Source organism: Haliotis rubra, unplaced genomic scaffold (assembly GCF_003918875.1).
Source record: "Haliotis rubra isolate DU_JTF1 unplaced genomic scaffold, ASM391887v1 Scf851, whole genome shotgun sequence".
Taxonomy (NCBI): domain Eukaryota; kingdom Metazoa; phylum Mollusca; class Gastropoda; order Lepetellida; family Haliotidae; genus Haliotis; species Haliotis rubra.
The window spans coordinates 204,582-231,810 of NW_025767581.1; the positions used below are offsets into that span (position 1 = coordinate 204,582).

General features: G+C 40.0%; 1 protein-coding gene across 1 annotated transcript in view; it reads right to left on the reverse strand.

Annotated features, from left to right (window-relative positions):
• LOC124262739 (alpha-1,3-mannosyl-glycoprotein 4-beta-N-acetylglucosaminyltransferase C-like) overlaps window positions 1-26,756 on the reverse strand; it is a 67,219-nt gene extending 40,463 nt beyond the window's left edge. The window contains exon 1 of the mRNA XM_046697283.1: window positions 26,475-26,756. The gene's annotated coding sequence lies outside the window, so the exon portion shown is untranslated. The remainder of the gene's footprint in view (window positions 1-26,474) is intronic.
• Between the last annotated feature and the right edge of the window lie 473 nt (window positions 26,757-27,229).

A 27,229-nucleotide genomic window follows, 5' to 3' on the forward strand; every position in this document is an offset into this window, starting at 1 on the left:
ACAATCTGATGGTAAGCAAAATATTTTTATTCCAAAGATATTTATATTATACCAAGAGAAACCTGTTAAGGTAATTACTACGAGTGCGACGTTTCAGACGTGAGCTGTTTTTATTATTCCGCAAATAGTTTTTTAGTGTTTGAAAACGTAAATCAAATTCACCAGTTCGCCCATTCTCAATAACAGCTGGGTTTTGACGATAGCAGAATTCGAAAAATAGAGTCAAGATTTATTCATGAATTATTTATATTTGTAGAATTAGGTAACAGGTGTCAGGCAATCTTAATTATAATAACCAACGGCCATAACTCTGTCAGGCCATCAACTGAAACTGCACACAGAAACCTGCTAAGATAATAATAATGCTATATTTGCTATTTGAGAATGAGTGAGTGAGTGAGTTTAGTTTTACGCCGCACTCAGCAATATTCCAGCTATATGGCGGCGGTCTGTAAATAATCGAGTCTGGACCAGACAATCCAGTGATCAACAGCATGAACATCGATCTGCGCAATTGGGAACCGATGACATGTGTCAACCAAGCCAGCGTGCCTGACCACCCGATCCCGTTAGTCGCATCGTACGACAAGCATGGGTTACTGAAGGTTCATTCTTACCCGGACCTTCACGGGTCGCTATATGAGAATGAGTTTATTTCTGTAAGGGAGCCACAGGCCCATTATACAAGTACATAAAGTTTGCAAAGTGATACAAGCGCCATACAATAATAAAATATGACAATGTTCAACATGATACAACAGTTTTTCTAAGTTCAGTTGTCGCATTATCATACCAAGAAGCACATATTTTGTCAAACGATTCACAGTTTGCGGATTATTAGATAGCATTAATTGTATACATTTTCCACCTTTGGATAGGGGCAAAAGTACATGGGAAGGATGTCATGTCTTAATTTAGTGTAGAAACACACAACCAAATATATTCAGATTCCACACAGGGAATAACACAAAAGGGACAAAGGCTTGCACTTCGATGTAAATTATACTTTCTTCCCTCTTCTACCAGCAGAATTTGGTTTGAGCAACGGCACTTAGATAAGGTTGTCCTATACTCAGGAACAATAATAATAGATAAATATGGTTCAAATCTAATTTCTGATTTAATAATACAATCAGTAACATTTAACAAAGTATTTATGGAAGTCTGTAACAACAACCAAATCTTACACTGTCCTTCTCATGATCATCCAGTGTCAGCATCCTTTGAGAGGAATCTACTGAAACCGCTTCACAATACCACTCTGACAACAGGACATGTAGGCCAGTAAAAGAGGTTATTTCCAATTCATTATGTTCTTCATGAAAATGACGTCGGAATTACGTGCGGCATCCTTTGATGAAAATGGCAGGTGATCGGACGCTAGCGTTGCTTTCCAATAGATTGATGGAACTAGATGAATTAGTGGAGCGGGGGGGAAATTCCTTCGGGTGAATTTGTTGAGACACGGAAGTATGTTGAAAGTATGAAACACGAAGTAATCGACAGCGACGCTGACGATGAATGAAGGTGTGCAAATGACATTCAAAAGTTGTTGAATTAATGTTGTAGAGTATGAAAGGTGTTTAAAAATGATAAATTCTTACTTGGTTAGTATAAAGTGATAAAAATATCACGACCCTCCCTTTTCCCCACGATTTTCCCGTTCGATTCCCCACATGGGTACAATGTGTGAAGCCCATATCTGGTGTCCCCCGCCGTGGTATTGTTGGAATATTCCTAAACGCGGCGTAAAACCATACTCACTCACTCACTTCATTAAAAGCTGATGTTTGTTGAGAGAGAGAGAGAGGAGAGAGAGAGAGAGAGAGAGAGAGAGAGAGAGAGAGAGAGAGAGAGAGAGAGAGAGAGAGAGAGAGAGAGTGTGTGTGTGTGTGTGTGTGTGGTCTTGGTCCGTGTATCCAGTGACCGACATCGATGAATGCAATAAACTATATACAATAAACTATGCATGTTAACTGAGCGTGCAGGCGGAATATTTAGCATTACGAATCAACACACTCGCAAAACCCATCATAAAGAACATTCAGACCGCAAATCTAAACTGGCACCTTCCCCAAGAATGTTAAAGATTACGGAGAGAGAAACTTGGAGATACAGCATTTGTTGGTAATATATGAAATACCAAGGGGTAATTAGTATCTCATCACAGCCAATTCCTACAAATGTATTTAATTACAGCCAGCAGATGGATTAGCTAATTGGCAAGAACTAAAGGTTGTAACGTTCGAGGAGTGGGGAACAGGTGCTTCTAGGGCACCATCTACACAAACCTGGTAAAACACATCACGCGATGGGGTCCTGGCATCATGAGGTATTCAAGGTGATTACATCCTGGCCGGCCTTGAATATCACCACGCTACACGCAAAGTTTAGATTCTTAAGCGTGTTCAAGAAGTAAGCATGGGTGATCTTTTCCCATGGCGATGTCTTGTTGATACGTGATGGAGCTAAGTGACGACTAGTTCCATCACGTATTCGTGGTACCCAGCTTCATGGTGATGTTTGAGAGTATAAGTAGTTGCATGGTAAGCTGCACGGCGGTGTTACGAGTGGTATATTTTCTGTCAGGTGGGGTATATTATAATAAGACATTGTGTATCATATGTTAGATCAAAAATATCATATGTAATATTTGTTATATTTTTTTATACGTCTGGTATATCAAATGTTACGTCTGTGTAATATCTTGTATTTCATATGTTACGTCTGTTATATCATAGCTACGTTATGTATATCATATGTTACGTCTCCTAATGTATAATATCTTGTTTTTCATATGTTACGTTATGTATGTCATATGCTACGTTATGTATATCATATGTTACGTCTCTTATGTGTAATATACTATTTTTCATATGTTACGTCTATTATATCATATGCTACTTTACGTATATCATATGTTACGTCTCTTATGTGCAATATCTTGTTTTTCACATGTTACGTCTGTTATATTGTATGCCACGTGTAATATATCATATTTTACATCTGCTAAATTTTAATTTACGCGTGGTATTACTATCATCACCCTCCCTTTTCCATATCATGCCCCGTCTTATCCCGAGACGCCTATATCTCACTAAGGCCGTTAGGCCGAGGTCAAATTTGCAAATTGGTTCGAGGGATAAAACGGGGCAAGATATGGAAAAGGGAGGGTCGTGATATATTTATCACTTTATACTAACCAAGTAAGAATTTATCATTTTTAAACACCTTTCATACTCTACAAAAATATTTCACTTAAACACTCTTATTCAACATTAATTCTACAACTGTTGTCATTGTCATTTGCACGCCTTCATTCATCGTCGGCGTCGCTGTCGATTACTTCGTTTTTCATACTTTCAACATACTTCCGTGTTTCAATAAATTCATCCGAAGAAATTTCCTCCCGCTCCACTAATTCACCTAGTTCCATCAATCTGTTAGAAAGCAACGCTAGCGTCCGATCACCTGCCATTTTCATCAAAGGTTGCCGCACGTAATTCTGACGTCATTTTCATGAAGAACATAATGAATTGGAAATAACCTCTTTCACTGGCCTACATGTCCTGTTGTCAGAGTGGTATTGTGAAGCGGTTTCAGTAGACTCCTCTCAAAGGATGCTGACACTGGATGATCATGAGAAGCACAGTGTAAGATTTGGTTGTTGTTACAGACTTCCATAAATATACTCTCCCACAAAAGAAACGCATATAGGAATTTCAACTGTATTTCTATGTTTATTTTGAAACTTCTTGTAGGCTTTATGAGGCAATGAAATATAGCGAAATTGCACACTGGGAATGCAGACTTATCCGTCTTTGGCACCAACTCGAGGAAAGTCAGTTTGAGTGTCACATGGAGACGTGTGGTGGCGCTGAAGTCAATACCTCGTGTGACCACCGTGGGCATCCAGAACTGCACGGCATCGCCTCGGCATCGAACGAATAAGTTTCAGAATCTCGTGTTGCCCAATCGCAGCCCACTCTGCCTGTAGTGCCTGTGCGAGTTGCTGAAGTGTCTGGGGCTGAGGGTTACGGCGTCGCACCCGTCTGTCCAGGGCATCCCACAGATGTTCCATCAGGTTTAAGTCCGGTGATCTTGAGGGCCAGGGGAGCATATTGTTGTTGTGGTTCTGGTGGAAGTCTCTAGTGTGACGTGTTGTGGGGCCTAGCATTGTCCTGTTGAAACAACTCCCTCTGGCGATCAATGATTGGAAGGAGGTGTGGGCGTAGGATTTCGTCACAGTACCGTTGAGCTGTCAGGTTGCCCTTGATCATCACTAAATCACTTCTCCTACGTACGGCAGGTGATCGTTCCCCACATCATAACACTGCCCCGGCCGAATCTGTCCACCTGGGGAACGCAAGCGTCGGCGAAACGTTCACTTCAACGTCTGTACACCCGCATTCTTCCATCGCGTCGTTCCAATAGAAATCGTGATTCATCACTGAACCAGATTCTACGCCAATTCGGTAGGTTCCAGGCCTGAACGTTGGTGCACCATTGATCTCGATGTCGACGATGTTGTTGTCGAAGCACAGGGCCAAAATAAGGTCTTCTGGCACGTAAACCAGCCTCTCTCAACCTGTTCCTGAGGTCTATGCAGAAAGCCTCCTCAATCCGGGTATTTGTCAAGCGGTACTGGTCGCCGTAGTTGTTCGATGACGCAGGTGATGTACCCGGATGTAGCGATCCTGCGCCGCAGTGGTCGCTCGAGGTCGCCTACTACGAGGGGCATCTGCTACCGCATTCTGCCGGTGATATCTCTCCCAGAGCGGTGAAATGGTGCTTTGGTGAACATTCATGCGTCGGGCAACTGCACGTTGAGACTGGCCAGCTTCAAGCAAACCAATGGCGATATGACGGTTGGCTTCACTTAGACGTGGCATTTTGCGTTCGTCAACAATATTCCAAATACAGTGAATAATCGACAGACAGCGATCAACCTTTTATACCCATCATTGAGACTATCTGATCCCCAACTTTCACGTGCATTGCATGTGAATTGTGTATTATGTGACACTACACGCCGAAATTGAAAATCGTGCTGTTAAATACGGCGTATTTTACGGATGGTGCGTTTTGTTGTGATGTTTCAAAACATAAACACCATAGGACTCATAAAGAGAGCAAAACCTTTTGTAAAATGAATCACGTTTTAATTCATTGCTACATGAAATTGCTATTTTCATGATGCGTTTCTTTTTTGGGAGAGTATACTTATTAATGTTACTGATTGTATGCAGTTATGCAATCACTAGAGCAAATGTCTTTATGAGACTATTAAATCATAAATTAGATTTGAACCATATTTATATATTATTATTGTTCCCGTGTATAGGACAACCTTATCTAAGTTTCGTTGCTCAAATCATATTCTGCTGGTAGAAGAGGGAAGAAAGTATAATTTACATCGAAGTGCAAGCCTTTGTTCCTTTTGTGTTATTCCCTGTGTGGAATCTGAATATATTTGGTTGTGTGTTTCTACACTAAATTAAGACATGACATCCTTCCAATGCACATCCTTGCCCCTATCCAAAGGTGGAAAATTTATACAATTAATGCTATCTAATAACCCACAAACTGTGAATCGTTTGACAAAATATGTGCTTCTTGGTATGAAAATGCGACAAATGAACTTAGAAAAACTGTTGTATCATGTTGAACATCGTCATATTTTATTATTGTATGGCGCTTGTATCACTTTGCAAAACTTTATGCACTTGTATAATGGGCCTGTGGCCCCCTTACAGAAATAAACTCATTCTCATATAGCGACCCGTGAAGGTTCGGGTAAGAATGAACCTTCAGTAACCCATGCTTGTCGTACGATGCGACTAACGGGATCGGGTGGTCAGGCACGCTGGCTTGGTTGACACATGTCATCGGTTTCCAATTGCGCAGATCGATGTTCATGCTGTTGATCACTGGATTGTCTGGTCCAGACTCGATTATTTACAGACCGCCGCCATATAGCTGGAATATTGCTGAGTGCGGCGTAAAACTAAACTCACTCACTCACTCACTCACTCACTCATTCTCATAGAGCAAATATAGCATTATTATTATCTTAGCAGGTTTCTGTGTGCAGTTTCAGTTGATTGCCTGACAGATTTATGGCCGTTGGTTATTATAATTAAGATTGCCTGACACCTGTTACCCAATTCTACAAATATAAATAATTCATGAATAAATCTTGACCCTATTTTTCGAATTCTGCTATCGACAAAACCCAGCTGTGATTGAGAATGGGCGAACAACTGGTGAATTTGATTAACGTTTTCAAAAACTAAAAAACTATTTGCGGAATAATAGAAACAGCGCACGTCTGAAACGTCGCACTCGTAGTAATTACCGTAACGGGTTTCAGTTGGTATAATATAAATATCTTTGGAATAAAAATATTTTGCTTACCATCAGATTGTAGCGGTCACTATTAAAAGAGATTATCTGGGCAGGCGTCTCTGGGTGGTATTCTGTGTGATTGTTGTGAAAATATACAATATGAGATCAGGTATTACAATGAAAATAGGAACATCTCTCTTTGGACATTGTTCGCATATATGGGCGGACGGTCCACTGATGGCGACTGATGAAATCTATTACTACTCGTGTTATCCCCTTCTGTTGAAGCAGAATTAATGGGATAGGAAATAGTATGGGTGAATTAATGAATTAAAAACTCTGGTGATCTGACTTTCACCCAAATTGTTAAGTGAAGCGTAGTGAAATGGTGCGTGCGAGTGTGCGTGAGTAAGTGGATGTGAGCGTCACTCTCTCTCTCTCTCTCTCTCTCTCTCTCTCTCTCTCTCTCTCTCTCTCTCTCTCTCTCTCTCTCTCTCTCTCTCTCTCAACAAACATCAGCTTTTAATGAAGTGAGTGAGTGAGTATGGTTTTACGCCGCGTTTAGGAATATTCCAGCAATACCACGGCGGGGGACACCAGATATGGGCTTCACACATTGTACCCATGTGGGGAATCGAACGGGAAAATCGTGGGGAAAAGGGAGGGTCGTGATATTTTTATCACTTTATACTAACCAAGTAAGAATTTATCATTTTTAAACACCTTTCATACTCTTCAACATCAATTCAACAACTTTTGAATGTCATTTGCACACCTTCATTCATCGTCGGCGTCGCTGTCGATTACTTCGTTTTTCATACTTTCAACATACTTCCGTGTTTCAATAAATTCATCCGAAGAAATTTCCTCCCGCTCCACTAATTCACCTAGTTCCATCAATCTGTTAGAAAGCAACGCTAGCGTCCGATCACCTGCCATTTTCATCAAAGGTTGCCGCACGTAATTCTGACGTCATTTTCATGAAGAACATAATGAATTGGAAATAACCTCTTTCACTGGCCTACATGTCCTGTTGTCAGAGTGGTATTGTGAAGCGGTTTCAGTAGACTCCTCTCAAAGGATGCTGACACTGGATGATCATGAGAAGCACAGTGTAAGATTTGGTTGTTGTTACAGACTTCCATAAATATACTCTCCCACAAAAGAAACGCATATAGGAATTTCAACTGTATTTCTATGTTTATTTTGAAACTTCTTGTAGGCTTTATGAGGCAATGAAATATAGCGAAATTGCACACTGGGAATGCAGACTTATCCGTCTTTGGCACCAACTCGAGGAAAGTCAGTTTGAGTGTCACATGGAGACGTGTGGTGGCGCTGAAGTCAATACCTCGTGTGACCACCGTGGGCATCCAGAACTGCACGGCATCGCCTCGGCATCGAACGAATAAGTTTCAGAATCTCGTGTTGCCCAATCGCAGCCCACTCTGCCTGTAGTGCCTGTGCGAGTTGCTGAAGTGTCTGGGGCTGAGGGTTACGGCGTCGCACCCGTCTGTCCAGGGCATCCCACAGATGTTCCATCAGGTTTAAGTCCGGTGATCTTGAGGGCCAGGGGAGCATATTGTTGTTGTGGTTCTGGTGGAAGTCTCTAGTGTGACGTGTTGTGTGGGGCCTAGCATTGTCCTGTTGAAACAACTCCCTCTGGCGATCAATGATTGGAAGGAGGTGTGGGCGTAGGATTTCGTCACAGTACCGTTGAGCTGTCAGGTTGCCCTTGATCATCACTAAATCACTTCTCCTACGTACGGCAGGTGATCGTTCCCCACATCATAACACTGCCCCGGCCGAATCTGTCCACCTGGGGAACGCAAGCGTCGGCGAAACGTTCACTTCAACGTCTGTACACCCGCATTCTTCCATCGCGTCGTTCCAATAGAAATCGTGATTCATCACTGAACCAGATTCTACGCCAATTCGGTAGGTTCCAGGCCTGAACGTTGGTGCACCATTGATCTCGATGTCGACGATGTTGTTGTCGAAGCACAGAGCCAAAATAAGGTCTTCTGGCACGTAAACCAGCCTCTCTCAACCTGTTCCTGAGGTCTATGCAGAAAGCCTCCTCAATCCGGGTATTTGTCAAGCGGTACTGGTCGCCGTAGTTGTTCGATGACGCAGGTGATGTACCCGGATGTAGCGATCCTGCGCCGCAGTGGTCGCTCGAGGTCGCCTACTACGAGGGGCATCTGCTACCGCATTCTGCCGGTGATATCTCTCCCAGAGCGGTGAAATGGTGCTTTGGTGAACATTCATGCGTCGGGCAACTGCACGTTGAGACTGGCCAGCTTCAAGCAAACCAATGGCGATATGACGGTTGGCTTCACTTAGACGTGGCATTTTGCGTTCGTCAACAATATTCCAAATACAGTGAATAATCGACAGACAGCGATCAACCTTTTATACCCATCATTGAGACTATCTGATCCCCAACTTTCACGTGCATTGCATGTGAATTGTGTATTATGTGACACTACACTCCGAAATTGAAAATCGTGCTGTTAAATACGGCGTATTTTACGGATGGTGCGTTTTGTTGTGATGTTTCAAAACATAAACACCATAGGACTCATAAAGAGAGCAAAACCTTTTGTAAAATGAATCACGTTTTAATTCATTGCTACATGAAATTGCTATTTTCATGATGCGTTTCTTTTTTTTGGGAGAGTATACTTATTAATGTTACTGATTGTATGCAGTTATGCAATCACTAGAGCAAATGTCTTTATGAGACTATTAAATCATAAATTAGATTTGAACCATATTTATATATTATTATTGTTCCCGTGTATAGGACAACCTTATCTAAGTTTCGTTGCTCAAATCATATTCTGCTGGTAGAAGAGGGAAGAAAGTATAATTTACATCGAAGTGCAAGCCTTTGTTCCTTTTGTGTTATTCCCTGTGTGGAATCTGAATATATTTGGTTGTGTGTTTCTACACTAAATTAAGACATGACATCCTTCCAATGCACATCCTTGCCCCTATCCAAAGGTGGAAAATTTATACAATTAATGCTATCTAATAACCCACAAACTGTGAATCGTTTGACAAAATATGTGCTTCTTGGTATGAAAATGCGACAAATGAACTTAGAAAAACTGTTGTATCATGTTGAACATCGTCATATTTTATTATTGTATGGCGCTTGTATCACTTTGCAAAACTTTATGCACTTGTATAAATGGGCCTGTTTACAGAAATAAACTCATTCTCATATAGCGACCCGTGAAGGTTCGGGTAAGAATGAACCTTCAGTAACCCATGCTTGTCGTACGATGCGACTAACGGGATCGGGTGGTCAGGCACGCTGGCTTGGTTGACACATGTCATCGGTTTCCAATTGCGCAGATCGATGTTCATGCTGTTGATCACTGGATTGTCTGGTCCAGACTCGATTATTTACAGACCGCCGCCATATAGCTGGAATATTGCTGAGTGCGGCGTAAAACTAAACTCACTCACTCACTCACTCACTCATTCTCATAGAGCAAATATAGCATTATTATTATCTTAGCAGGTTTCTGTGTGCAGTTTCAGTTGATTGCCTGACAGATTTATGGCCGTTGGTTATTATAATTAAGATTGCCTGACACCTGTTACCCAATTCTACAAATATAAATAATTCATGAATAAATCTTGACCCTATTTTTCGAATTCTGCTATCGACAAAACCCAGCTGTGATTGAGAATGGGCGAACAACTGGTGAATTTGATTAACGTTTTCAAAAACTACAAAAACTATTTGCGGAATAATAGAAACAGCGCACGTCTGAAACGTCGCACTCGTAGTAATTACCGTAACGGGTTTCAGTTGGTATAATATAAATATCTTTGGAATAAAAATATTTTGCTTACCATCAGATTGTAGCGGTCACTATTAAAAGAGATTATCTGGGCAGGCGTCTCTGGGTGGTATTCTGTGTGATTGTTGTGAAAATATACAATATGAGATCAGGTATTACAATGAAAATAGGAACATCTCTCTTTGGACATTGTTCGCATATATGGGCGGACGGTCCACTGATGGCGACTGATGAAATCTATTACTACTCGTGTTATCCCCTTCTGTTGAAGCAGAATTAATGGGATAGGAAATAGTATGGGTGAATTAATGAATTAAAAACTCTGGTGATCTGACTTTCACCCAAACTGTTAAGTGAAGTGTAGTGAAATGGTGCGTGCGAGTGTGCGTGAGTAAGTCTCTCTCTCTCTCTCTCTCTACAAACATCAGCTTTTAATGAAGTGAGTGAGTGAGTATGGTTTTACGCCGCGTTTAGGAATATTCCAACAATACCACGGCGGGGGACACCAGATATGGGCTTCACACATTGTACCCATGTGGGGAATCGAACCCGGGTCCTCGGCGTGACGATCGAACGTTTAACTCGCTTGGCTACCCCAATACCCCGCTTTTAATGATAAAAAGTGTCGTTTGATTTAAAATACAATATGTGCTTCGGACGTTTCTCCCGCTCATAATGCAAGAATAAATAGACCGATATTGACTTTAGAAACGATAAACTATCCACTCCCTGTCATGCACCTTCATCAATCATGTTACTTCAGAGGACAAAACATGCACGTTTAGTTCAGTATTTCCTTATGTTCCTGGAGCGTCACTCACTCTCTCTCTCTCTCTCTCTCTCTCTCTCTCTCTCTCTCTCTCTCTCTCTCTCTCTCTCTCTCTCTCTCTCTCTCTCTCTCTCTCTCTCTCTCTCTCTCAACTAACATCAGCAACAAACATCAGCTTTTAATGAAGTTAGTGAGTGAGTATGGTTTTACGCCGCGTTTAGTAATACCATAGTATTTCTTTCCAAACTTGCCATGTCAAACATTTTACTCAACGAAAACAGGTCTATAATATCAATGATACGGTTCCTAATCATCACAAGTTTAATGTGTTTTGCTACAGTCTATAGTCTTTTTGCAGTGAAAACGTACCGATGAATTTTACTTTAAACAAAAATGTAAATCAAACAAGGGAGTAAACGCAATAGTTGGAACAGCGAAACAAATGCACGTGCAGTACGTGATGAGCGTTAACTTAGACCATCCCTACTTGTTCTCGGTGTTTCATTTAATGTGCATACCCCCTTGTAATACAAACCAATGATAACGATTTGAAACTATGATCGTTTGTTAAACAACTTTTATCCTAAGTTGAATAAAATTCTGAGATTTAAATGTTCAATTGGCAAGGTGAAATCATGAGGATTCGCACTTCTAATTTCACTTTATTTGATTATAGTTTTTGTTTAAAGTGAAATTCATCGGTACGTTTTCACTGCAAACAGACTATAAGTACATGTATATCAGTACGTGGTCACGTGGTATTCATTCAGACGACCATCACGTGACTTTTACAGATATCGTGTTCATCAGGCCTGCGGCTCCGGCGTCCAGTGACATATACTAAGTTATTTATCCCTCAGAGATAAACATTGCGAGGTCAGTAAACTTTATACAGCTTGTATTGCTACACCAATACATTGAAGAAATGTATGCGTCAGTGATTATTTGATAGACATTTAGGATTTTGTTTCTATTCAAGACTTCAGAAAATGTAAATTTACTAACATCATTTAAGCTTTTAAACAATGATGTATAGTTGTATTATAACTGGTAAAACTGTTGCCATAACAGTATAATCTGAGTATAAGTTTCTATTGCGCAAATATATTTACAAACGTAATGATAACTGTATGCAACACAGCCACCTGTTAGACATACCAGTCTGTCAGTCAGTCAGACATACCATAACACACGTTAAACTCCTGTCGGAACTTTACCTAGTCCTCATCGATATTTTAGACAACCATCATTTTATTAGAAACCACCGCAGCACACACGCTTTCATGCAGCACGCACGCCTTATCGTACTCTCCAACTTCAATGATATAAACATGTTGTACTGAAAATACCAGTTATTTCATACATGTTCGTTTAGCCTCAAATAGCCACTGGTTTGCATATAACTGGCACGTTTTCAAGACAAGTTTCTGCTGGGAGGTTCACAAGCTGGCAATTTGTTCATCATTATTCAAGAGAACACAAAGAAAATGCAGGAAGCATATTCATGATCACGTAAACCAAAATGTTCTTTCAGACGAACCCCTTTGGAAAGGCCACGTTGATTAACGCTAACAACTCCTGGAGACAAAGGAGACATTCACGACTTGCCTGCCCTAATTGTCTTATCATACGGTTCAAGCCGTCTCCTGCACAACGGATCGGAAATACGAGGAACTGAGAATGGAAGGTCTGACAATGCTTGGCTGTTAAATTGAATAGCGGGTATTTATTAGATATGCCTTGAAAAAGATTCCATCCCAGACAGACAGATTTGTCTTGCACGGCGGCCATTAGAACTGTAGTACAAAAACACGTTTGTTTGTACAGAGATGCTCCTTATGGGAAGATAACCAATTGAAAAACGTTCTGTGAAGAACTGAGTGAGTGAGTTTAGTTTTACGCCGCACTCAGCAATATTCCAGCTATATGGCGGCGGTCTGTAAATAATCAGGTCTGGACCAGACAATCCATTGATCAACAGCATGAGCATCGATCTGCGCAATTGGGAACCGATGACATGTGTCAACCAAATCAGCGAGTCTGACCACCCGATCCCGTTAGTCGCCTCTTACGACAAGCATAGTCGCCTTTTACGACAAGCATGGGTTACTGAAGACCAATTCTAACCCGGGACCTTCACGGGTCTGTGAAGAACTGAAACTGTAACTGGGTAACGTTTATCACGACTTGAACATTTGTTGACTTTACAATATATAATAATTTCATTCACTGTCTCGGGAATTATAAACTCAGATGCTTGATGGGCATTTAGAAGTTGAAGGTAACATAACAACGTATGGTATGGATTTACAACTTTTTTACATTTACAACACGACGTTTCTGGGCTAGTTATTCACCTGACGAAGGGGAATAATATCGTGTTGTAAATATTAAAGAAGTTGTAAATCCATACCATACGTTGTTAAATTATACACTCACTGTCGTAGACCATACAGTGGTACAGAACATGTATTTGTCTCCATTACATTACAATATAGCAGGGCGATGGGGTAGCCTAGTGGTTAAATCGTTCGCTCGTTACGCCGAACACCTGGGTTCGATTCCCCACATGGGTACAATGTGTGAAGCCCATTTCTTGTGTACCCCGCCGTGATATTGCTGGAATATAGCTAAAACGGCGTAGCACTAAACTCACTCACTCACTACAATCTTGCACAGTGACCATCACAGCTTACTAAACTTTATGAATCCAATTGATACCACGAGTTTTATGGCCACCGTTACATTTAGTTAGTAGTTGTGCAAACTCGCAGATAATACTTTTCCAAAAATAATCTTCACAAGTCAGATTGTATGTATCTGGCAATAGATGCCAAACATGAAGTGCGGTTCCATATACACGTGAACAGTTACGTTTTGACTGGTTCCAAATTGCAATCTATATTGTTAGACCAATGGACTCGTGGCGTTTAATGAGAGCGGTTTCTGTCCTTGTTTAACAATGCTATCGTGCTTTCTAATTGTCACGGTCTTCAGCTTTCTGAGTACAAAAACATTAGTCTTATAGATTTATGCTATAGATTTATGCTATCAGCTAGGAAGATAGTGTAAGTGATCATTGTCACCGGATTAAGTGACCGCAGCGCCTCCCCCTTCCCTGACCGACTTGATACTCATAAGGGCTTCAAGAACTATGTTGTCGATACATTTAACTCACAGTTACTCGTATACGTTACGTTACGTACTCGTATACGTTCATCAGGCGGCCATGTGTTAAAAACATTTCAGTAACGTTTATTTTGCAGCACTTGTAGGACTACGATGTAGATACGTTTCGTGTATTTAAGGTCATTTTTGCCTCGTCACGAAATGTTTGTATCGGGCTTTAAATTTTTATTGTTACCTTCAGATAGCTTATGCTCAACTCTTCATTGTAGTACCTAGATCTCTCCGAATGTTTTGGTAGGTAGTTTGCTAATCGTGTTTCGTAATTCGCGGAACATAATTCTGTTAATTCCCGAGGCATTAAGGAAACCTACTAGCTAGCGCAGACTGCTTTCTCCAACATCCATGGGCCGGGATTCAGAACAACAATTTCAGATTGCTCGACCGTTACCGCGGGACTGTTACTAGGTGGCCAGGTCGAAAGTAACTAGTAATGGGCGATGTTGATGTTGTACTGACTTACGTCTGGTGTTGCCGAGCGGAAACTTAATGGCTATTGCGTTATATATGATACCCCATATTTCTGGTAATCCATGGATAACAATTTTCCCGGAATTGACAGGTCAAGCATGTTCCTTAATTGTCAAGACAACATATCCTAGAAACGTCAAGTGAGTTTTAATTAAGCGCCTACACCTAATCTTAAATGTCCAGGAGACATCTTTAGGGGAAGATTCATAGTGCTCATTTCTTCCTAATTACTAAAGCCGAGGTTACTGTCTATATAAAGAGTTGAAGTAATTAATTCCCAGATGATAGTCGGTCACAGACGAGTTCGTGGTCTATCTGTGTCCTGTCAGAGAATGACGTTAGCCATCTGTGGAAATAGCGGCTTAGCTTTGTTTCATTCAATGTTGTTTAACGCCGCACTCAGCAATGGTCCAAACATATGGTTGTGGTATTGATATAATCGAGTCTCGACCAGGCAATCCAGTGATCAACAACATATAAGCATCATTCAATTGGGATACGATGACATGTGTCAACCAAGTCAACGAGCCTGACCACCCGATCCCGTTAGTCGCCGTCTACGACATGTTGCTCAGCTACTTCAGCTTGACAATGTACATTTGGTCCTGGTTTGCTGGATCTCCCGACTGCTTGTCCTTACTTATAACTGCTAAAGGGGAAACTGTGAACTTGAACCACGTTTCTAATATCATTTTATTCTTTTAAATGGCACCCTGATTTCAGAAACCCATCTCCGTGAGTTATACATCCAATATGGGGAGGACAACTTACCTTCACGAATGCATCAACATATAAAAGATGCACCATTGTGCTCTGTGAAAAATGCATTCATTTTCAAATCACGGTCTCGACAGCACGTGACACAGAAAAAAGATGCTTAACCTTTCACGACAACTGGACCCTGAACACGATAATTCATGATAATGATATAGTATGTAGTGGACCAAATCAGTATATGTTCACTGTGATGTAAGAATCGAAGAGAGGTATTCAATATGCCTGTGTTAAATTGGGAATTGAGTTTGTGCGCTTAGATAATTACTATGCACGTAAGTTAGCAAATATCAAATTCGATGTTCCCAAGTACTCAAAACCACTGTTCAGTGGTCAGTTTCAATTTTAACCTTTTTGTGTCCTATATGTGTCATGTTCATGCGCATATAACGCTCCATAATAAGATACTTCGGTAACACGTGGCACACCATTTAACGCATCCTGTATATGTATTGAAAGGGAGTGTCATAAAATTGACGTGATGTAAATACAGATCTGGACATTTGGTGGCGGTTGGGCCGACAACATAGTGATCGTATCTTTATGCCAGGCACGTCACAAACCGGACCTACCAAGACAATGGCGTTTCCTGCTACGGCGCATTTAAACTAGGTTTGGTCTTGTTTCGTTCTAAAAAATGTTGTTTAACGTCGCACACTGCACCATCCCAGCACTGGGACTGCAGTATGTATATAATTGAATCTGGACCAGATGATCCAGTGATGGGCATTATGATGATCGATCTACGCATGCGCGATGCAGTGACATGAGTCACCGCGCTTGAGTCGCCACACCTGATCCTGTTCCTAGTCTCTTACAAGCATGGGATGTTGGGCGTCTTGTATGAGAACATTTGTTCAATGGTCAAGTAAAAGCAACGAGACATGCCCATAGTCATAAGAAATGACTTTTAAAGCACAGAGCATTGTTCAAATCCAACAATATCATAAGCATGACTTTTTCTAGAATGAATCACTAGAAGTATGGTGGCGATACCACACACAAATTTTCCCTAGCTTGAGAAACCAGAAAGAGAATGTTCTTTCCAGAAATTTGGGGAACAGATTGAGTTTTTCGGACAATTTCTCCAGGATTTCGAAACGCCGTCACCTTAGATACATGATACTGTTCCAATGAAGTATCCGGGTCCATAGCACTCAGCATGTAGTCTGGTCCTAAGATACAACTAAATTGATCGGGTGGTCTGGTTAGGTGACTTAACTGGTCACGTGTCATCCTATCCCCACAGCCCGGATCTTTGCTCACAATATTAACCACTAGGGTGTGTGGTCTAAGCTCTTTACTGACAGGCAGCGTCGTAGAGTTTGAATATTGGCGTTAGTGCGGCGTTAACAAAAAACTGTTTGACATTCACATTGTTACTTGAACTATCGGGGTCACGCCTGACAAATAAACTTTCTTCCTTCTATGGACGTTCGTGAAACAATTTAATAGTATGTACGCCCTGAACATAAACATTCATTTCTTTAACTTGAATTGCAACACGTCATATTTATATAATGAACAGTGAAGCTAACTGTATGTTGGTTGGGGGGAACTGAAAGGACAGTATTTCAGTCTCTGTTCTCAGCTCCCTCAGAATCATACAGCTCAAGAAGCCTGGCCGTCACTACCTAATTCTACCGGGTACCCATTCCCCGCTGGCATATGTTTCGAAAAATGTGCTTCAGGGTTGGAGAGGACTGTGTTTAGAAACACGTAAGAGATAAGTTGCCTAACACGATCACCCATCCAACTCCTCTCCGAATCCATCAGGGCCTCACTTGACCTGACTCCTGACCTGCGCACAGGACTATAGCATGGTCAGATTTCACGGATGTATCACAACAAGCAACTAACACCTCGCTCGTCTACATAGTCGGTATTAATCAATGAGCATCTCTCCTGGGGCTATTTAACTCCAGTCGTTATGCATCACGTGAACTATCTGTTTAGTTGGCTCATAGCCAGATTCTCAAATTCAACATCGTTACTTGCCGTCTGGACAATTATCAATGGATAATTCAGGAATATTGCATGTGGAACCCATTTCGGTTAAAAAATCACGAATAACCAGAGTTACAGTCCACAAACATTGACCCGTGAAGATCCGGGTTAGAACTGGTCTTCCGTAACCCATGCTTGTAAGAGGCGACTAACGGGATCGGGTGATCTGGCTCGCTGACTTGGTTTACACATGCCATCGGTTTCCAATCGCTTAGATCGATGATCATGCTGTTGATCACTGGATTGTCTCGTCCAGACTCGAATATTTTCACACTGACGGCATATAGCTGAAATATTGCTGAGTGCGGCGTAAAACTAAACTCACTCACTCACTCATTCACTCACTCCTTAAAGAACAAATAAACTTTTGGTTTTTTTACTCTTTTAACTATTACATGTGAAAGATTTGTGGTCAGTCTTATGCGGAACACCAATTTCATTCCTTAAAAACTTGTGGTTAATTAGTACCGAGCAATTAAAAGTTGCCAAAAAGTCGCCTGCTTCACTCTCGCCCGCCAACGAAACCACAGACAGGTTACGTAACTTTGTCGCCAGAGCACTGCAGTGACGTCATATGAGGAAGGATTTTCAGTTAGTTGTATAGAAAGTGTGTAGCAAGCTCGTCATTTTGATGATTTCTCGACATCAACGAAGACATGCCAAATCGTTGCGTTGTCGTCGATTGCTCCTAGAGGTCGGGCGCTGGTGTCGCTATGCACAGATTTCCACAGGACCCCGCAGTTCGTGCTAAATGGGTTATGTTTGTGAGTGCGAAGCGAGCGTTGTGGATGCCTGAAACGATATCTTACTTGTGTTCAGATCGCTTCACGGAAGTTAAAGAATCAAAACTACTTACTAGTTGTAGTAAAATATGTATATGATTGATGACCATAAAGATTTTCCATGACACAACTTGTTACATACCGATTTCTTCCTCGGAAGTGAGGATGTGGTCGAAGTAACAATAATATTGTAAGTAGTATTATATTGACACCCACCTCGCTGCCAGGAGAGAAATTGTTATGTTATACGCTATGTCATGCAAAATCCTATTGGCCATCAATCAAATACATATTTTACTACCAGTAGAAAGTAGTTTTGATTTTTTAACTCGGTGAAAACAAACCTAAATAGCATTTATACTCAGACTGGCGGATGTTCGCGACAGGGCGCCGCCATTTTTGAAAATCGTGAAGTCACGGGCTAAAGTCTGTTAGAATTAATGAGATTGTGGTTTGTTTTCATCAAGTTAGAAAATCAAAACTACTTTCTACCCGTAGTTAAATAAGTATTTGAATCATAACCAAAGGCATTTTGCATGACACAACTTATAACATAACGATTTCTTCCACGGAAGCGAGGTGGGGGGTCGAAGTAACAATACTGCGCGATAAATTTCTTGCTACATTCACGTGGTTAACGTCCACTCACCAGTATGTAGATACTAGTCCATGTACGTCTTCATGTTTGGTCTTATAATCCTAATTAGTTTATTATCATACTTGTATGCATTTTGAAACTAAATAAAAAGCAGACGATCTGCTGATACTTATAGTGCATTTATAACAGGACTGTAATATCTAGACAGTTTATAGTTTGCCAATGTGAATCATAATTCGCACACACGCCCTAGTGTATGTCTCATTACACTTCACGGCGAAAACAACGATTCTGTTGAATACTACGGCAAATGAATAAAAACAAAATGCAAATATTAAACTTAAAACAGATTAAATTTATAGGAACAATGTCAGGCTATTACCTTGTTCGAGGAATGTATCCATCAATATCCACAAAAACGCGTGATATGCCATTCATCTGCAGCTGTTCCAAGTATATGTGTCTTTTAACAGTCTAGTATACGAAAAAGTGATATATCGTTTCAGGTATGTCACATTGGTGTATAGTCTCATTGGTCACCCAGGATAGCACACCTGGCAACTGATTGCATAATGTCCGCCATTCTTTAAAAACGGTAATTTAGTTAGCCAATAATGAGCAATCAATCACTGTATTGGCGGTTAATCCTTTGAAGGAAGGACGTTGTTTTTACGCAGACACAGACACGAAAGAGTGTATTCAGTATAGATTGGTAAATCTACATACATAAACACTACATTTTGACAAATCCGCTGTGTAAGAGAAAAGTAATTAATCAATCAGCGTGTTATTGGTTAATCCTTTGATCAATGTTTATAATGTTTAAATGCCAAATGGGAACCTTTGTCGGGTAATCTAAGTGGTGTTACCACTAATTATACCTGTTATAAATTCATAAACTGACCATCAAGTGAATGATGACAAATAACATGTGTAGGTTTATACCACCTAACACGGGTTACCTTGAAAGTTATCTATTACACCTCCCATTAAATGTACGCATTTGGCTTACCTATATTATAACTTGTAACCATAAACGTTCAATAGAAACAGGTAGATGGTATAATATTATTAAAGAAGAAAGATTATGTACACTGTGTAAGAACACAATAGGAGATGAACTTCACTTCATGTTATATTGTCCATGTTTAAGTAATGTAAGAAATTCATTCCTACCAAACTATTATTGTAATTATCCATCATTAGATAATATTTATATCCCTCATGTCTTGTATGCATAAAGCACTATTGTTAAAAATAAGCAACTATGTGAAAACCGGACGACGTATGCCCCCATGAAACAAATCTGTACATTTGTATTTTTCTCTGTCACTGTTGCGTGATGTTCATGAGAATAAACCATTCATTCGTTACAACGAGGGAGTACAATTGCTGTATTGCATGCAATTTTAATTGCATGTGAAAACTTATGGGCAGAAACTGTTTTGAGAATACAAACAGAACTTCATTGTTGCATAAGAAATACATATAAGCATTTGCTGTGTGCTAAAACTGTATGTACCTATTTACAATGAACCTAAGTAAAATTTCAGATTCTTCTAGCAATGGCAAAATAGGGTTGTTTAGTTTACCGATTCAAATAAATCAAATGTCAATTTTTAATATCATACGTAATAGACGTCATAGTTTTACATGACATGATTAAATATCGAGGGGGTAATAAATTATACAGATAAGGCCTAACGACACCAAGCGAGTTTGACAGAATCGTCTATGAAAACAAGTTGTAACTCGGAGACAAAATTATATGACAGTAGATTGTGAGAACATATAGCTTTCATTTTACACAACAGTTGTCACGATTTCAGGTTTATACAAAACTGTCAACAAGATAATTTACCCCCTGAAATGTAGATGAATTCTGCATCAGCTCTCATATCTATTCCTCATATGACGTCACAGAGACGCGCCGCTCTGATTGGTTGAAATTTGGTTCGCGGGTGAGAATTGTGCACTGTTGTCCAAAAAGGTCGATTTAAGTCAATTAAAGGTCGAAATGAGTAGTTTTAATGACGGGGTTTTATTTATAACGATGCCAGTTAGTGATTTATGTATTTGTACCCCCTAGAGTATATGTGATCTTTAAATTTTGACAGCATCTTTCAACATTCCATGATACACAAATTCAAAAGTCTCTCGCCTCAAACAATTTATTATCACGGAAGGAAACGCTACACCTGTGATGCAATTCAATACCCGCGAAGAGAGGAGCTCAGTACAATAACCCTCTCGGAAACCCGCGCACGTCTCGCACCATAGACTTGTTCAGTCTTTGTTTTGAACATTTATACATTGTATTTCGTTGACACCTGATGTTGCAGATGGCATGTGCTTATGCCTTATGCTCGTTCACGTAGAATGAGTGAATGAGTTGTAACATCGCTTTGAGCTCTATTTGAGTTTTTAAAGAATTACAGTTATATCATGGTGTTTCGGTATACTACTTTTAGAACTTTGCAATGTTTGTGACGCTAACACATGGTCATAGGCATCTGCTAATCCAAGGACCGTAACTCTGCACAGCAAATTGCGACGCCAAAGACCATATTCCGCTTGAGTTGTAAGGCGTAATCGTTAACATCTAGATTCATATACATGAACATTGATTTAGTGTTTGAATAACCTGTAACAAGCAGAGTAACGTGTAACAAACACTTGTTCTGAGTTATGTCCCTTAGTCGTGACAGAACCTGCTGGCGGTGGGCTGCCATCCTCATTTAAACCTTGCTGTGATCATCTGAACGTCTGAAACTGTGGTTGTAGGTATCTTCACATTGGAACAGCGCAACCTGACCGTGGAATCTGACTATGCATCAGAAATGGGCTTCACACATTGTGCCCATGTACCTCGGCGTGACGAGCGAACGCTGTAACCACTAGGCTACCCCACCGCCCCTTTTATAAGAAGGTTGCTACAATATGAACCCCAAAGAACAATGCTTTGGTCGTATTCTCTGAGGGTTATCTCACTCACGCGATCACTCACTAACAACTGACTGACTGAGTTTGGTTTTACGCCGCTTTTAGCAATATTCCAGCAACATCAAGGCGGGGGGACACCAGAAATGGGCTTCACACATTGTACCCATGTAGGGATTCGAACCCGGGTCTTTGGCGTGACGAGCCAACGCTTTAACCACTAGGCTACCCCACCGCCCCCACTCACTAACAACATCAAAAATAAAGAAATGTAGCTACCTCAACGAAGATGAAATCGAACAGAAACATTCCAATCCGAAACATACCTTGGATATTATTGAGTCTAACCTGGTCTGTCCCTCACAACCTTGTTCCTCTATTGTTCCCTGTTAGTAATGAATCAGGTTCTTCAATTATATACAGTTGATGACATTTAAGCCTCCACATGACCCTACGTGAAATTCAATAGCAGAATGTGTATAATCACAACTGACGTTTGTTTGTCAGGACCTGTGGAAATCTGCAGCTTCCGGTAACTCCTACAGGCATTTCGATATCTACTAGACATATTCTAGGTCATGTTTGTTCACTATCAATATCAAACATGCTTTCAGAGGAATGAATGAGTTCGTGCAGAGCGGGATATATCACACTTACTACTGTTATTCAAGTGTAGGCCGTGAAACCCGAGATCTCGTTAATGTCCCCTATTTTCTGGAGTGGTCGGGTATTTTGTTGACATAACGGTAAATAGTTTAAAGGGGTTATACAGTGAGTCGTCGATACGCAGGACAGTACTGTTATTCCTGAAATCACCCGTATTACTTCACCAACAGATTAGTGTAAGTGAGGATAGTGGGGATGATCCAGAACCGGTTGGAATCAGAATACGAACACATACCCAACATCATATGCGTGACATGACAAACACTCATTCTCAGTCAGTGTGCACATTCGTGATCACGGAAATAGAAAAAAAATGTTTTTATCTGAACACAATTTTTCGATATGACGACAAGTATTATTTACTTGACCCATGTACAGAATGACAGGATACAATGTCTTATGGTTCGTTAATAAACGGCAGTTACTATCAGTGGGGGTATTTTCTAGTGTATTTAACGTGACACAAAATAATTTAATGTTAGATATAAGTAAAACTATAGTACAACTTGTTTCAATTGTTTGCTTAAATCCTTTATCAAACTAAATTTAATTTCAACACAAATGAATTAAAAGAGTAATCAGATGTTAAATAGAATTTGACCGTTATACTGACAATTGGTGAAACTTCAAACAAGAATTTCCAAATAGATTCTCTAGTTCATCTAAAGCAATACTGAATGCCTTACGCTGGCATTTGTATATTTATAGACAACGTCAAGGAGGTATGCGACCTGGAAATATATTTATTTGTCCATCGTGGTTATCAAATGTATCACTGTAAGGTAAGAAACATTTTATACAATTGTAACGTAAAATACTGTCAAACATAACGGCTGCAGTTTTTGTCATGTTGAGAACACTGCAATTACAAATAAATTAATTACATATCTTTAACAAACGTTTACAACAAACGTTGGATTATATAGGCATTTATGTTCATTTAACGTCAGTACAATCTAATTGTATTTTACGTTACAGCAACTGTATTTTACGTTACAGCAATTGTATTTTACGTTACAGCAATTGTATTTTACGTTACAGCAATTGTATTTTACGTTACAGCAACTGTATTTTACGTTACAGCAACTGTATTTTACGTTACAGCAATTGTATTTTACGTTACAGCAACTGTATTTTACGTTACAGCAATTGTATTTTACGTTACAGCAACTGTATTTTACGTTACAGCAATTGTATTTTACGTTACAGCAATTGTATTTTACGTTACAGCAACTGTATTTTACGTTACAGCAACTGTATTTTACGTTACGAATACCATATGGTAATTTCATTATGTTTTCAATTACCGAGCATGATTATACATGATACATCTCATTAGAATGTCTTCTTTACACGCATTGTTAAACGTTTAACAGTTTGGCGTGCACACATATACAAGATTCATACATGTAAGGTTGAAAGTTCAGTACTTACATACCGATGATTTAACCCGTCAGAACTTCAGATCATGAGCAGCACGCACATTGAAATCAACATGAATGACGCAACATGTTTTCATAGCGTCAAATTTGTTAGTGGCGTAAGCACATTATGTGATGTTAATAGCCATTTATTACCCACGTGGTCAACGTATGGGTAGTTGCATACTAATCTCGTACATCACACGAGTGTCGTATCGCGTTGACCTGTGTCGTAACGACTTGACCTGAGATTCTAACGATTCGATTGGATAACCGATGACTTCTCAATTAGGTCATATTCTGACGTAACTATTTTTTCATTCATAACAAACACGTGAATTCATTCATTCTACAACTTAAATGCATTGTGGGAATGTAAACATTGCGAACGTTGCCGTGTCGGTGTTAAATGTGAGTCGAACTGAGACATTATATCCGTTGATAAACATAAACGCAATGTTTCCACCAGTGATGTTAGCCGAATGAAGCAACTGGAAACCAAGAAACGATGTGCTACGGAGTAGTTTACTGTAGAAGGCTGTACGAAGCGATGACAACTGACATGCATCGTGCCGTCGGTTACCAAGGCAGTGACGTCATTACGGGGTGACGTCATGCAAATATTGTACTATAGTACAAACTCTTCCGCAACCTCTTTATGAAACCGGTTTCGGTTTGAAACCAAAAACATAACCAAAATACGCTATTTTGTCAATTTAATGCATGTAAGACGTGGGTAATAAATAAAATACCACACTCGGTCTCATAACATACGAATTATACGAAACTCGTGACCTTCCTATGTTATCTGACCTCGCTTTCTCTCGGTGAGACCTCGTGTAGTATTCTCTATATATGGAACTGTAACGTAAAATACCGTAACGTAACGTAACGTAAAATACATCAGCCATTATCATGAGCCACGCAAATGATATATTGAGAATATAGAAGACAGGAAAAGGAACAAGGCTGCATATTCCTTACCAGATGATCATATAGGTGTGCTCAGGTTATGTATGAGGTCTTATAAAGTCGTAACGTAAAATACACCCTTATCTATACTGTATGTGATTGTATCTTCCCAACATATTTATAGTTTAACAGGTTATTACAACGTATGGATTTAATGTTCAGTGTCTTCAACAAAGCATGAACGATTAGTTTCTTAAAGTTACAGGATGAACATTTTTTTCTCTATTGATTTTGTTTTCTTTGTTCTGGAGCATAACGTAAAATACAAAAGAATTGGCGACTGTGGTATTTCATTAAAAATTCAAATTACCTTCAAATATTAGGTTAAATGACTACCTCACAGTACAATTTAGCATGATATCTTCCACATGATGCATGAAGCGATAACATTCACTATCACTATAGTTATAGTGTTATTTTGTATGCAACAAATATATACACCGTCGCTGGTGACATGCAACTTTTAACTAAAATGGGATCATGTTATACCTATCGTAAGAATATATCTTTTATGTATCTTGGAAATGGTAATGGTAAATTAACGCAGAATACCACATGTATCTTTATTTCCAAACTAACTTTTGTGAAGAAGCTCAATATTTTTGCACTTACAATCATGCGACAACGAAATAGAGTAAATGTGCATGTTGAGTGAGAACGAGTATAAACCGACCCGGCAGTCATGACGCCCACACATAAGTACAATATGGCGTGGAATAGAGTGGAGGGTTTAAACAAACAAACAAACTCAAACTGACATGGGAACACCACAACAAGGAAATGGCATATATGTACCTGAGGTATATATGAAAATACATGAAAATTTAGATCTCTACTAGATTAAATCCATATTTTATAGCATTGCGGTTCGCGGTATATATGAACTTCTATAAATGATTATAATGTCTAATAAAACTTGAATGTTTATTCCAGAAGACTAATTATGTATATGCATTCAGAGGCTGCCTAATAAACTCACGTTTATTCACTGCGGTCTTGTGTTGTGTGTGGTTAGTAGTGGTACCTCTTGCCAAGCGAGCTGATTCCCCAATATACATGCGTTTTATAGAATTACAAACGTTTTAACTACTGGGTTGAAAAAAGTCACCGAAATTCACCTCCCAAATATTAATATGTTACCCAAATCAAATTCATCATTCAATAACTTTTTGTTTTTGTTTCATGTAAAGCCCCTCACCGAACCTCGTGTACAGTTTCTTTTGGTCCAGTGTATACTCCAAATTTGCCAAAGGCGTTAGATTTTACTTGTTTTCTTATGTCTGTGTTCAGCGTGAAACTGTTAATACATCTCACACAATAGAGCAGCATGACCTACATATGGCTCCAGACAGACTTATCATTAAAGGGTTACACCGAATGACTGCAGTACAGATAATAACGTGGACTCTATGACTTAGCTTTAATGTAATTTTGGCTTTCACTACTACAGAAGTGAATAACCAATGCATATATTACGGGTGTCAATGGGTATCAGCAACCGACTTAATGAAAAGGTGGTCACATACAGTCACGACGTCATTGTACTCCGACGGCGTCAGTTGTTCTCCCACAACAACAATCGGGATTATCTGCTAGAGGGCTATACTCTTGTAACGTCTCCGGGATTATCTGCTACAAGGCTATACTTTTATACGTCTCCGTCATATGGCTTGAATAATGATTACCGCGGTGTTAAACAGCGAACAAACACAATCTTACCTTACATTCCTTGCTACTTCGTACGTTGTGCCTTTAGTGTTGATTAAATAGTATCCGTCAGCTTTTCCGGTGTAACTTGGATTCTCATTCTAAGGTGGTATGGTTGTTTTGTTTTGTTATATTTTAACTGACTGGCAAAGATAGAGAGACAAGAGGTTACTAAGCGGCGTGAACACGTTTCCGTGAAGATATCCGACATGGAGACGATGTATTAGTCATGTCTCCTCGCTCGCGGCTAACACAACACGCGTGAGAGAGAAGGCGATGGCCAGGAGGTGATATGATATATTGATGTGTGTCGGTCGTGAGGAGGGGTTGCATTACTAGGGCGTATCGCGTTACCACAACGTCGGAGAAAGGAGAGAGAGAGACAGAGAGAGTAATTCATAAACGTTTATATGGTGTCCAAACCGAACGCTGTTAAGTCACTCTGCGACAATATTAATAGACACATGCATGTACGCACACTCTCGGAATGCTAAATATTCCGTCTGCACGCTCAGTCATCATGCATAGTTTATTGTATATAGTTAAGGTGCGACGTCACAAGTATGTGTATCTGAGATGCTCGCTGTACCATGCTGACGTCTCCCCACACTAAATTGTCACAATCAATATCATTACTGACCTGTGATTAGAAGTGATCTTCTGTAACCCAGGTGACCTACTCGGGATCTCTCTCTCTCTCTCTCTCTCTCTCTCTCTCTCTCTCTCTCTCTCTCAGACATACTCTCTCTCTCTCTCTCTCTCTCTCT